Source organism: Sus scrofa, chromosome 6 (assembly GCF_000003025.6).
Source record: "Sus scrofa isolate TJ Tabasco breed Duroc chromosome 6, Sscrofa11.1, whole genome shotgun sequence".
NCBI lineage: Eukaryota > Metazoa > Chordata > Mammalia > Artiodactyla > Suidae > Sus > Sus scrofa.
In genome coordinates this window covers 136,970,574-136,983,317 of record NC_010448.4, presented here as the reverse complement: position 1 = coordinate 136,983,317, position 12,744 = coordinate 136,970,574, and the positions used below count along the sequence as shown (strand labels likewise).

Genomic DNA, 12,744 nt, shown 5'->3' with positions numbered 1-12,744 from the left:
AGGCTTCCTGGGATTTGTGCCTTCAATTTATACGGTTTGCTGATAAAGAAGAAAATCAATTTCATTTTATTCCATTTCCCAGGGAAATAGCAAAAAGCTTCGGGATTTGGGGGCGGTGGGGCTTTTTAATTAGGACTATTATAGAAACACGTTAAAGCACCAAATAGCAAACCTGAAAATTATCTCTCAGGGATAGAGTGTGGGTGATGGTTAGGTTTAGAGGCAAATAATTATTTTCAGTCTTCACAGCCCAAGGTGATCAAAGCCACTTGCTCCTAACCCACACCATGTGTCATTGCCCTGCTGGCTCTGAAATGACAAATCAAGGTTCATGAAGTGTGAGCTGCCAAGGCATCCTCAGAGAGATGATGGGGGGCCAGAACATGTTCGTGGATAGGGAGGTGCATGACCGCGTATGCTTCTGCCTTCAGACAGCCAGGCCTCTCAGTAAGAGAGGCAGGAAATGAGACAAGGAAAGAAGCAGCTGAGTCCTGCCTGGCCTTCAGCTGCATCTCCACCGCAGAGGGCTAGTAGACGAGACCTGGCTGCCTGGAGAACTCCATGCTCCTAACCTAGAACTAAAATGGGCAGGAGTGCATACTAAGTTTAGTTCTATCTGGAAGCTCTCACCCAAAGCTTTAGCCTCAACATTCCAGAATAAGGACAAGACAAGGGTTACCCCCCTAACCGGTGAGAAGTAAGGAATGTGCAGGTGCAAAATTTTTTATTGATTGATTTATTTTATTTTTTGTGTTTTTGCCTTTTCTAGGGCTGCTCCCACAGCATATGGAGGTTCTCAGGCTAGGGGTCGAATTGGAGCTGTAGCCACCAGCCTACGCCACAGCCACAGCAACTCGAGATCCAAGCCTCGTCTGCACCCTACACCACAGCTCACGGCAATGGTGGATCTTTAACCCACTGAGCAAGGGCAGGGGTTGAACCCACAATCTCATGGTTCCTAGTTAGATTCGTTAACGACTGCGCCACGACGGGAACTCCTGTGCAGGTGCAAGATAACATCAACCTCGAAGCTTACAGCAGAAGTAGACCAGATGATCTTGCTTACAGCTTTTTAGTCTGGGAACTCAGGGTCAGCCCCCTGTTGGAAGGGTGTGGTGTGTGTGTGTGTGTGCAGGGTGTGTGCTGTAAAGAGAGACCAACTGCAAAGCACGTTGCCTCAGGCCCATGATAATTTTAGGGGGTCCACAAAATATTTAATTTTTTTTAATCAGGAGAGAAATGAAATAAAGTAATAATGAATATACAATTATGGATCCCTCCGAGATTATATTTGCCTCCATAGCAATGCAATCTCAAAATATTTTGTGATTTTTTTTTTTTTTTTTTAAATGAAGGAGCCCATGAAGGCAAAGTGTCGGGCCCATGAAAGTCGTAATGCAGCCCTGACTGACTGGACAACCTTGAGAGAGGCACTGACAGACTAACAGAGATTGACAGAGGCAAAGACAGAACAGAGAGAGATGAGACAGGAAGATACATGCGGAGTAAAGGACAGAGACAGAGAGGGAGATAAGGAAGGACTTAGCAGGAGGGAGAGACAGGCAGATATATGCATATGTACGCGTGCACGCGCACACACACACACACTCAAACAACTTAATAGATACAGTCAGAGGTATCACAGGGCGTTTTCTGTTAGAAGGGGCCTGCTATCACCTTAGTGTGGTGTTTTCAGCATCCTAGGATCAAACATGTCTGAAGAGTTACAGGTCTCTCCAACCATTCCCTTATCTCCAGCTATGGAGAATCACGTGAGAGAGAAGAGAGGGCCAGGCCTTCTTTTTTCCTGTGTTCCTTGTACACAACCCCGAGAGGGAGGTTTGTGCCTGTCTTCCTTGGCTTTGACCTTGGGTTGCACTCCTTCTCTTCGTGGGTGGCCTGAGATTCAGCGGTCTTTCCCTTCTTCCAAAAAGTGCGATTGTCAGTACTCGAAAGCCACCAGCTCATGGCTGTGCTTCAGACAAGGCAGATGGAATTGCAAAATTGAGTTGAGGCAAGAAGTGCCCCAGCCTGAGCCCTAGGACTGCTGCCTCAATTGTGAAGGTACCAGGAGAGTGGGGCAATTGGAACATGAAGAGCTTGTCACTGAATTGAAAATCACACAGTTTCTTTTCCCTGAAATTGTCTCTGGAATGTAGGGTTGGCAGTTGTTTATAAAAGGCCCAGTTAGATACACACCATTTGAAATGCCCTACAAGCAACCCCAGTGAAATGAAATAATTTACACTAAAAAGTGTATATACTTCAATCTGCTCTGAATTCTGGTCTTCTAATCTTGCCAGCAGATGGTTGTAGGAAGAAATCAATAAGAAAGAAAAAAAAAGAGAAGTTATTAAACCGGAACAAGCTCGGCCTTTATACCTTTCAGGGCCAGAGAGGACGCAGTAGGCAGGGGTATGGTGCCGGCCTTGAGGAGCAACTGCGTTCATGTCCTTGGTTGTGAAAAAGTGTTTTTAGGGGAAGTAATTTCTTATTTTGCACCAATGATCCCAGCATGTGTCTGTTTGTACGTTCCTTCATAGCCGCTATTCAGCATCATTAGGGAGAGAATTTGCTTTGTTAAGACAGTAAGGGTGGTTGAAGTTATTTATAAATTTGCTTTTTGTCAGTTGTAGGTTATTTTTCTGCCATTTGTTGACAACAGCAGAGTATAGGATGGTGCATAAATTCCATCAGAAATTAAGTTATATGCTCACATGCAACTGAAGCCTCCTCCCTTCCCAAGCTAACAGCTCTTCTGATTTTTGATTCATTTTAGTAGGTGTGAGAAGCTCATTTGTTTAGAAGATGAATAGTTTATCTAGGATCATCTGGTGGCAGCAGGTTAATTAAAAAGTGCCTCTGTCATCTCGAGCCCAAATTGTGGGTGTTGTAAAAGCCAGCCTGCTTTATACTGTCCTGTGGGAAATGTACACAGTGATGCCCAAAGAGTTTAAGCATTGTTAACAGTGAGTCCCTTGGGCAAGTCTGTTCTTATTCCACATTATACAGACATAAAGAGCATCTGCTAGTTTCCTCTTTCCTGATTACAGGCACTTTTTATAATGCAATAAAAAAGTGATTGTTTGCACTTTTGCAAACTGTAGCTGACAACACTAAGTGTACCATATTGTCACTGCAATCTTTGAAGTGGGAATACTGTTATTCACTCCATTTTCAGATGAAGAAACTGAGGCATGGAGTTCCCATTGTGGCTCAGCCGAAATGAACCTGACTAGTATCCACGAGGACACAGGTTCGTTCTCTGGCCTCCCTCAGTGAGTTAAGGACCTGGTGTTGCCGAGAGCTGTGGTGTAGGTTGCAGATGCGTCTTGGATCCTGTGTTGCTGTGGCTGTGGTGTAGGCAGGCAGCTGTAGCTCTGATTCAACCCCTAGACTGGGAACCTCCATATGCCATGGGTGCGGCCCTTAAAAAAAAAAAAAAAGAAAGGAACCAAGGCACAGAGTTGTTAAGTAATTTATCCAAGGCTGCACAGAAGAGCTGGAATTAGCCATCAGCCTCTCTTGGGAGCCCTGCTCTTATTGCCTCCACTCCACTGCTCTTCTCAGAGGTAGCACAGGAAATTACATCTCCAGCTCTCTCTTGAGAGGGTATTGATTCCTTATTCACTGAGGAGGCAGGCTCTTCTGCTTATGAGGATTTTTATCTGCTTTTTAGCCCATGAGCCTAAGCCAGGACTGTTGTCTAGAAGCTTTGGAGTAAAGGAAAGTGTAAAATTACTGTGGAAACTCAGAGCTGGTATGTTGATTATTTTATCCTCTCCAACCTTATGTCCAGTGTTGAAGTTTTGTTTAGTCCTGTGGTCCAGTTTCTGCTTTCAGACTGATCAAAACAAAGCTCCCCCTCACCACTCCCAATAGATGCCTTGGTCTGCACAGTCTAAACCGCAAACCACATCAGATGCCAGTGCCCCAAACATGCCACCCCATCAGGCACTCTTTGCTGGCCCCTGGGCAAAGTACCTAGAAGTGGAAGCCCTTAGTCAGGCCTTCCCACCAGGGAACAGGGGACTCAGATGGAACTGCACACAGGACCATCAAGTCAACCCCTGCTGCAGAGAACTTCAGATGGGCAGTGTGCTCTGTATGTGTGAGGCAGCTCCAACGAGGGAGAAATCAGATCTGGCTGAGTAGGTGGGGTTCTCCAAGGAAGTGTCTTTTCTGAGGTAAGAGGAGACTGGATTTGAGGTAGACCCTCAAAAGTAGGTTGGACCTGGATGACCAGAGAGAAGAACATTGCATGGGCAGAGGTGTGTGCGTGAGCATCTGGGAAGGTAAGAGATGGGCTATGGCCAGAGGCAGGGAGGGAGCACTGTTTTAGGAGTCTCAGGTGATGAGATGGGAAAGGTACAGGTGACCCAGGCTCCCCCACAGGGAGCAGGAGAACATAAACTTTGTTCATCGGTGTATGAAGGCATGGGGCTCAAAATCTGATTTTTGTGTACAGCGTGTGGAACCAGTCTTCGCCCTTCAGAGCTATGTCTTGTGCTGTTTTTGTCTTTTTGCCTTTTCTAGGGCCGCATATGGAGGTTCCCAGGCCAGGGGTCCAATTGGAGCTGCAGCCACCGCCTACGCCAGAGCCACAGCAACACGGGGTCCGAGCCGCGTCTGCAACCTACACCACAGCTCACAGCAACGCCGGATCCTCAACCCACTGAGCAAGGTCAGGGATCGAACCCGCGACCTCATGGTTCCCAGTCAGATTCTGGGTGGTACCCACTGCACCACGATGGGAACTCCCCTGTCTTGTGCTGTTGTATGTTCTCATCTCATTCAAGAAGCTATGTTTTTAAGTGCCATGATCTGCAGTAAAAACTGCAGTCTGTGTTTTCCTCCCACTTGTGTTCTTGAAACCTGTGCTTACAGGACCTTATGTTACACTCTGGTGTGTTACCGTTAATCTCAAACTCTGTGTGCTATAAACATGATAGAAAGGTGACGGTTCCATTCGGGATAAACTCCATTGATCTCTGGGAGGCAGGATATTCTTCTCAAGCATTTTGGGCATTTTTGTCTGGGAAGTGGCATGAGCACAGGAGGAAGTCAGACTGTCTGGGTTTGGCCCACGGTTCTGACAGGTATGACTGGAACCTATGGTAAGTACTTGTCTATGCCTCAGATTTCTCAGCTGATCTTGACCATTAAACACATTCCATCAGGTACAGTGCTGTAAGCAGTACCTGGTACATAGTTAAAGAATGGGTAGCTTAAATCATGTGTCCTTGGAGTTCCTGTTGTGGCACAGCAGAAACAAATTCGACTAGTATCCATGAGGATGCAGGTTCGATCCCTGGCCTTGCTCAGTGGGTCAGGGATCTGGCAGCTATAGATCTGATTTGACCCCTATCCTGGGAAATTCCATATGCTGCAGATGAGGCCCTCAAAAGGAAAAAAAATAAAAAGTCATGTGTCCTCAACAGAGGTAACAGTATCTTCAAGAGGGCAAAAATTCCTGGATGGTGTAATTAGGAAAAATACTGCCCTTTGATGGGAGTTTGAGGGGTTTGTGTGTGTGCAAAAAAAAAAAAAAAAAGGAAAAAAAAGAAAAAGTGGTTTAGGAAACCCTGACTTAAGTCAACTCCATTGAATTAGACCCAGTGAAGAAATGACAGAAGAATCCAAAAAGAAGTTTAGGTGTATGTTGAGGCCTCATAATCGCCAGTCTTTAATTCATAGGCACTACCGCAAGCCTGTTGTGGGCTCAGCCTGGAGTCCACATGTCCACGTTTTGCTCCTTTACACACAGAGGAAACCAGTGGAAGAACACTCCCTCTTCAGCTGGTCCTTTCCTGGAGCCAGCGGTGGTGGAAGAACTAAACGGAGAAGGAGTGAGTTGCTTTGCCCACTTTGCGCAAGACGCACACGGCCAGGATGTGTGGGGTTTGGCCTGGGCAGAGCAAATAGTAAAAGCTCAGGTCTACCAAGCATGTTTCTGTTTTTTCCCAGACTAGCTTGACACACGTGATCTCACAAGCACTCTTTTCCTTTAAAAATAACTTCTAATTAATTTCATATTTAATAAATGCATTCTTTAGTAAGGAAGTTAATGTATTGCTGTTCAGAGTAAATATTTCCTTTGAGCAGCACTTCCGGTCTCAGTTCCCTGCTCCCTCCACAGGGTTAACCACCATCAAAGTGTGTTATATCCAGGAGTTCTTGTGCAACGCAGCAGGTAAAGGATCTGGCATTGCACTGCAGTGGCTGAGATCGCAGCTGTGATGTGGGTTTGATCCCTGGCCCAGGAACTTGCACATGGCACAGGTGCAGCCAAATAAATAAATAGATAAAAGTATTACGTCTTATATTTTTTCTATTCATTTACATGCAGACTAAACATGAAAACATGTACAATGCTCCTTGTATTCTTTTTTATACTAATGATAGCATATAAGCATAATTTCTACTATTAGCTTTTGGAGGAGAACTTATGTCTTGGAGATCATTCCATGATAAAGCATACTGATCTGTCTCATTCATTTAAACTGCCGCATGCCCATGGAATGAATATTTCATTATTTACTTAGCCTCTTCTTCTGGTTGATATTGATGTTATTTCCATTTTTTCCTCTTACCATAGCTGAACCTGTAGCCTCTTTAACTAGGTGGGTGTATTTCTGTAGTTGCTCTTTGAAGCAGACATTATCTTACAGCAGAGGAACCAAGGCCCAGAGAGGCGATGCAGGCAGTGAGGATGAGACCCAGGCCTTTTTGTTCCAAAGTCAAGTTTGATGACTGACTGTTCTTCCTCTCCCCTTCCAAGGCTATCTCATCTTCTCCCACAATTGGAACATTTGCATTTGGAGATCTATCTCCTGACAGTACTGACATCCTACAGGCTTCCCCAAACATTACTGCTGCTGCTTTTCACTCAATGATTGATCAGCCACTGCAAGTTCCCTGAAGGAAGGTGGCTTTCTGGAGGGGGACAGCTGTCGGTGCATAAAATGGGGGTGGAGGAGATTGCATGGAATGTCCCGCCCGACCTGTTTACCAAGCTTTTATGCCAGGCGCAGTGTTATCCATCCATGGCTGAATTTGACAACTGGGAAACGTCAGAATGAAGTAATGCTTAATGTTATTAAGGAAGAGGGTACTAAAGAGAGTAAAGGGTAATAACCTGTAGAGACTGGGCTGTTTTGAGCTGGAAAGAGAGAGATGGATGTTCTAATTGACCGTCTTAACTTTAAAATAAAAAGGGTTCCTAGAGCCCATTAGAAGCTGAAATTTCAGAGAACCCTGAGCTTCTTTTTGATAAGCCTTCTTCAATATTTTACAATATTGTTGGAAGAGTTTCTTAATTAAAGTCTCCCAGTACGGGAGTTCCTGTTGTGGCTCAGTGGGTAACGAATCTGGCTAGGAACCATGAGGTTGCAGGTTCGATCCCTGGCATTGCTCAGTGGGTTAAGGATTCGGCGTTGCCATGAGCTGTGGTGTAGGTCACAGATGCCGCTCGGATCCCGCGTTGCTGTGGCTCTGGCATGGGTGGTGGCTACAGCTCCAATTAGACCCTAGCCTGGGAACCTCCATATGCCAAGGGAGCAGCCCTAGAAATGGCAAAAAAAAAAAAAAAAAAACAAAGAAAAAAGAAAGTCTCCCAGTACATCACTGGTGAGGGCGCAGATCAGGATGGCTGGACCAGCCCTCTATTTCCAAGCTGACTGAGGCTGCAGTGCTCAGGGCCAGAGTGCCCCCTTCCATCAGCTGCCCCAGCCCTGGGCCCTCCTGCAGCCCTGTCAGCAGGATTTTAGCTGGAGCAGGTCTGGCAGAGTGCACAGAGCTCAGTGAGTTCAGGGCCCGGCTGCCCCAGTCCCCCCGGCACTCCCCTGGACCCAATTAGCAGATTGAAAAATAACATCCAAGTGTGTTGCAACCACTAAGTTAAAGAGGAATAACAGACATGAAAGAATCAAGTGGAAAGAGAACTTTTGGATCCTGAAGGAGCAAGTTGCTTGTCAGAGATTTAACGAACCAAAACAAAATAAGTTGCTGCTCTCTAAGCCTTTTTTCTAACACTGCTGAGGTTCATTAGCTTGGGGAAAAGCACCAAAATTGCAAAAGGAAAGAAAAAGGAATACTTATTGTTCCCATGTCCAATTTCTTATTTAATAGAACTTTTTTTTTGAAAAAAAAAAGATTTAATAGAGGAGGGAGGGCATCATTAATTTTAGAGTCTGTAAGAAATGAAAATGAAAAATGATCTGCTGATTAGTGATATGCAGTTTGTTCCTTGAACGTCTTCAATAATGTGTGAATGTCACATTACATAACACTTAGAATGATTAAACCAGAAGATGAAATAAGATGGGACAGAGCTTGTGTTCTTCCTTGACTAGTGGACAACTCATCTCATTAATCTCTCCAGGCTTGTAGCCTTAAATTGAATAAGCAGTGTTATTGGGGGAGATTTATAGCCACAAGACTTATCAGTCTCACCAAGGAAATCTTACAGTGCTGTTTTGAGAGATCTCCAAGACAATTGCTGGGATTTGTATTCATTGCAGCCTGTCATAAAACATCAACTGAACCAGTAATAAGGAGTGAAACTTCTCAGGAACTTAATGTTCTGATTGGAAACGGGCAATTGTTGGTTCCCTACTTTAGGGGAAGTTAAAGCACTCTTCCTCCTGATTTAAATTATTTTGTTAGAAATGATGGTTTCAATTTAGTGGGAGATCTGGGTACTGAGGAATGCTCATGAAAAATCAGTGCGTTTTCAGCATCATAAGGACAGACCTCTCCAGAGCAGGTATGAAGAGATCTTATGAAATGTTTGTTGAAAGAATGAATGAACTGGTAACATAAGCTCGCTTAAGTACCTCCTGTGACGAAAGCCCGGTATTTGGTATGTAAATGCCATTAAGTAAGGTCGCTTATTTAACGCAATTAAAAAAAAAAATGCCCTGCCACACCTTGGACCGGTAGCCCGGAATTAAAAGTGAGAAGAAGTTTTGTTTTTCCTCTCAGCTTTAGTGGGGTATAATTGACAAATAACATGATGTATATTTAAAGTGTAGAGTGTGATGACTTGATATTTATTCACATCATGAAATGATTGCCATAATCTAGTTAACTAACATATCTGTCACCTCATACAGTTGTTAGTTGTGTGTATGATAAGAATAAGATCTATTCTTTTCGCAAATTTCAAGTACACAGTACAGTATTATTTACTGTAGTCACCACACTGTACATTAGAATCCCAGAATTTTTCTCTCTTATTCCTGAAGGCTTGTGCTCTTTGACCAGCATCTCCCCATTCTGCCCATTCCCCAGCTTCTGATAACCACCATTCTACTCTGTTTCTGAGTTTGGTTTGCTTGCTTGTTTTTAGAGTCCACATTTAAGTGAGATCATAGAGTATTTGTCTTTGTCTGGCTTATGTCACTTAGCCTCATACCCTCTAGGTTTAGCAATGCAGTTGTAAATGGCAGGTTTACAACTTGAGGTTCTTTCTTCCTCGTGGTCGTAATATATATATTACATCTTCTTTGTCCACTATCCATTGATGGACACCAGAAAAAGCAGTCATTGTAACTTAACAAACCACCCAATATAAGATTTCCCTTTAAAAGTCACCAGTAAGCCTTTGCATGATTGCTTCCTTTGGAAGGTTCACATCTTCTCAAAGTAGCCTGTATGTTACTGGCCCAGGGAGTATGAATCTGTGTCTGTCTCTGTAGCCCACATTTTAGCTATGCCTGGGGCGTATTAAATACCGTAGAACCACTTACTTTCTTTTTTTTTTTATTATAATTGATTTACAATGTTCCATCAATTTCTGCTGTACAGCAAAGTGACCCGGTCATAGAAACACTTTCTAATACATGAAAGAGAAGTTATTGTGTGTATGAAGTCAAAAATCTACCTCTGTGAACTTCCACTTGGTAGACTTAGTTCTGTGTTCCACTCAAAAAAGAACATGCCAGTTCCTCCCGTGTGAAAGTACTTTGATGCTTAATCACCCCTCAAGTTTTCTCCGCTCCAGATTAACCCCTAGTTCCCTCAATTAATTGTTTTCTTGAGCAGCTGTGTCAATCATGTTGAATTTTCTGGTCAACTAAAACCTTAGGTCTTCCTTTTTCCTTCTAGAAATATCAAGGAGGCATTTCCACCCATCTTTCATTGGAACAGTGCTTCCCCCCCCCCCCGGATTTGTGACCTATCTCATTATCATTGTAAAATTTAATCATACTGTTTTTCACGCATCTTTCTACTGTATTGAGAATCTTTAAAATGCTTATTCTGTCAACAGTGTTCTTCCTATAGTGTTATGTCTTTCAAGATTTGATCAGTTAATTTGGTAAGAGAAAAACTGGGTATTTTGGCAGATGCTAGCAGGGTCCTCTTTTCCCTCAGACTGGCACTAATCTGCCACTTTTCTTGTGTGATCATTAGGCTTACAAAACTTCCACATGGTGCTAGAAGTAACTTTTGAAAATATTAAATCTATTGATCCTCTCCACTGATTTTACATACAAAGAAACTGAGTCCAAAAAAGCCCAAGGTTACATAGTTGGTTAGTAGAAACACCCAAACTAGAACCAAGGCCAGATGAAACCCAAGGCAAATATTCTTTCCTTTTTATCACAGCTGCCACTCTTTCTTAAAAAATGGGCTTCTTTTAGAGCGGTTTTAAGTTGAAGGTATAGAGATTTTTCCATATACTCACCGATCCCATTGATGAAAAACTTCCTCCACTAGCTACTGCCTCACTATCATGGTACATTTGTTACAGCTGATGAACCTACATGGACTCATCATTATCCGAGCCCACAGTTCACATTAGGCTTCATTCTTGGTGTTATACGTTCTTTGGGTTTGTACAAATTTACAGTAATGTGTATCCATAATTGTAGGAATATATGGAGTAGTTTCACTGTCCTAAAAATCCCCATTCATCCCCTCCGTCCCCTAACTCCTGGCAACCACTGATCCTTTTACTATCTTCATAATTTTGCCTTTTCAAAGTATCATATAGTTGGAATCATACAGTAAGTAGCCTTTTCAAATTGGCTTCTTTTGTTTAGTAATATGCATTTAAGGGTCTTTCATGTCTTTTTATGGTTTGGTAGTTCTTTTTTTTTTTTTTTTTTTTTTTGTCTTTTTAGGACTATACCCATGGCATATGGAGGTTCCCAGGCTGGGGGCAAATCAGAGCTGTGGCTGCCAGCCTACACGAGAGCCACAGCAATGCCAGAATCAAGCCGCGTCTGTGACCTACACCACAGCTCACAGCAACCCGGATCCTTAACCCACTGAGCAAGGCCAGGGATTGAACCTACATCCTCATGGATGCCAGTCGGGTTTGCTAACTGCTGAGCCATGACGGGAACTCTTGGTGGTTCTTTTCTTTTTAGTGCCTGCATATACCTCAGTTTATTTATTCATTCACCTATTAAAAGGCATCTTGGTTGCTTCCAAGTTTTGGCAGTTATGAATAAAGCTTCTATAAGCATTCATGTGTAGGTTTTTTTTGTTTTTTGGCCTTTTTTGTTTGTGTTTTTGGTCTTTTTGTCTTTTTTTAGGGCGGCACCCTCGGCATATGGAGGTTCCCAGGATGGGGGTCTGATCAGAGCTGTAGCTTCCACCCCACACCACAGCCACCGCAATGCAGGATCCGAGCTGTGTCTGGGACCTACACCACAGCTCACAGCAACGCCGGATCTTTAACCCACTGAGCAAGGCCAGGGATCAAACCCACAACCTCATGATTCCTAGTTGGATTCATGTCTGTTGCACCACGACGGGAACTCCATGTGCATGTTTTGTGCTTGGCTCTTTTGGGTAAATACCAAGGAGTATGATTGCTGGGCCACAGAGTAATAGTATCTTCTGCAGCTGCTGCTCTTCAGTCTCAAATTTAACAGTAGAAACATTAAATATCTTGTTGAAATTCCAACGTGTTGTAGATGATTTCCTAGTCTTTTAGGTGAAAGTCGTATAGTATACTACTATTAATTTGAAGATAAAGTGGTGGTCTTTTTGTCTTTCTTCTTCTAAGACCATCAGTAATGTTTCTTGTTATTTCTAACAACTGGTACATTGTAGGTGGAAGTAACTCTGTGTGTACGTGTGTGTGTGCGCACGTGCGTGCACATGCGGGTGTGTGCACGTTGGCTTTATACCACAATTAAAGAGAGGGAGAAACAGGCTGATTTACAGGTCATTGAAAACTTTCCACATAAAGGCAAACTGGTCATTTATGCACAGCCATTTGGAGGGAATGTCGCCTTGCTTTGTACTCACTAAGGGAGCTCTATTTTTGATGAGAGACTGTACATTTGTTCAGTGGAAAGAAAATAGCTTCTTTCTCCCTTGCTGACTGAATTGCTAACTATTCTTCAAGTCTCATTGTTCCCTTTATTCAGTATTAAAATACACGTCCTGTCTTTACTACCATTAGTCAGTCATTCCAAAGAGCCCTTTTTCTTAAATATCTAAAACCCAGGACCAAAGAACACTTTTCTCTCAGTTGTGTTTTATTATTGGTTAGAAGAGAACCAATTCATAACTTTTCAACATCAAAAAAACAGTGAGAAAAAGTTTCCCTTAAAATCATCTTAGACCTTAGCTTGTATCAACCCCCCCCTTTTTTTTAAACCTTTAAAATCTGTTGTTTCATCAGAATTGTTTGTAGGGAAAATGTACAGCTCAGTATTGTTTAACTGCAGGCCAACAGAGGACTGTCGTATTGCACTTCTAATCAAAAAATAAATTGAACAT

General features: G+C 43.2%; 1 protein-coding gene across 5 annotated transcripts in view; it reads left to right on the top strand.

Annotated features, from left to right (window-relative positions):
* ST6GALNAC3 (ST6 N-acetylgalactosaminide alpha-2,6-sialyltransferase 3) overlaps positions 1-12,744 on the top strand; it is a 567,804-nt gene that overhangs the window by 217,896 nt on the left and 337,164 nt on the right. The window contains exon 1 of one of the 5 annotated variants that reach the window (XM_021097755.1): positions 7,561-8,767. The exons of the other annotated variants lie outside the window; for them this stretch is intronic. The gene's annotated coding sequence lies outside the window, so the exon portion shown is untranslated. Of the gene's footprint in view, positions 1-7,560; positions 8,768-12,744 lie in introns of those variants that run through there. 5 annotated transcript variants of the gene reach the window in all.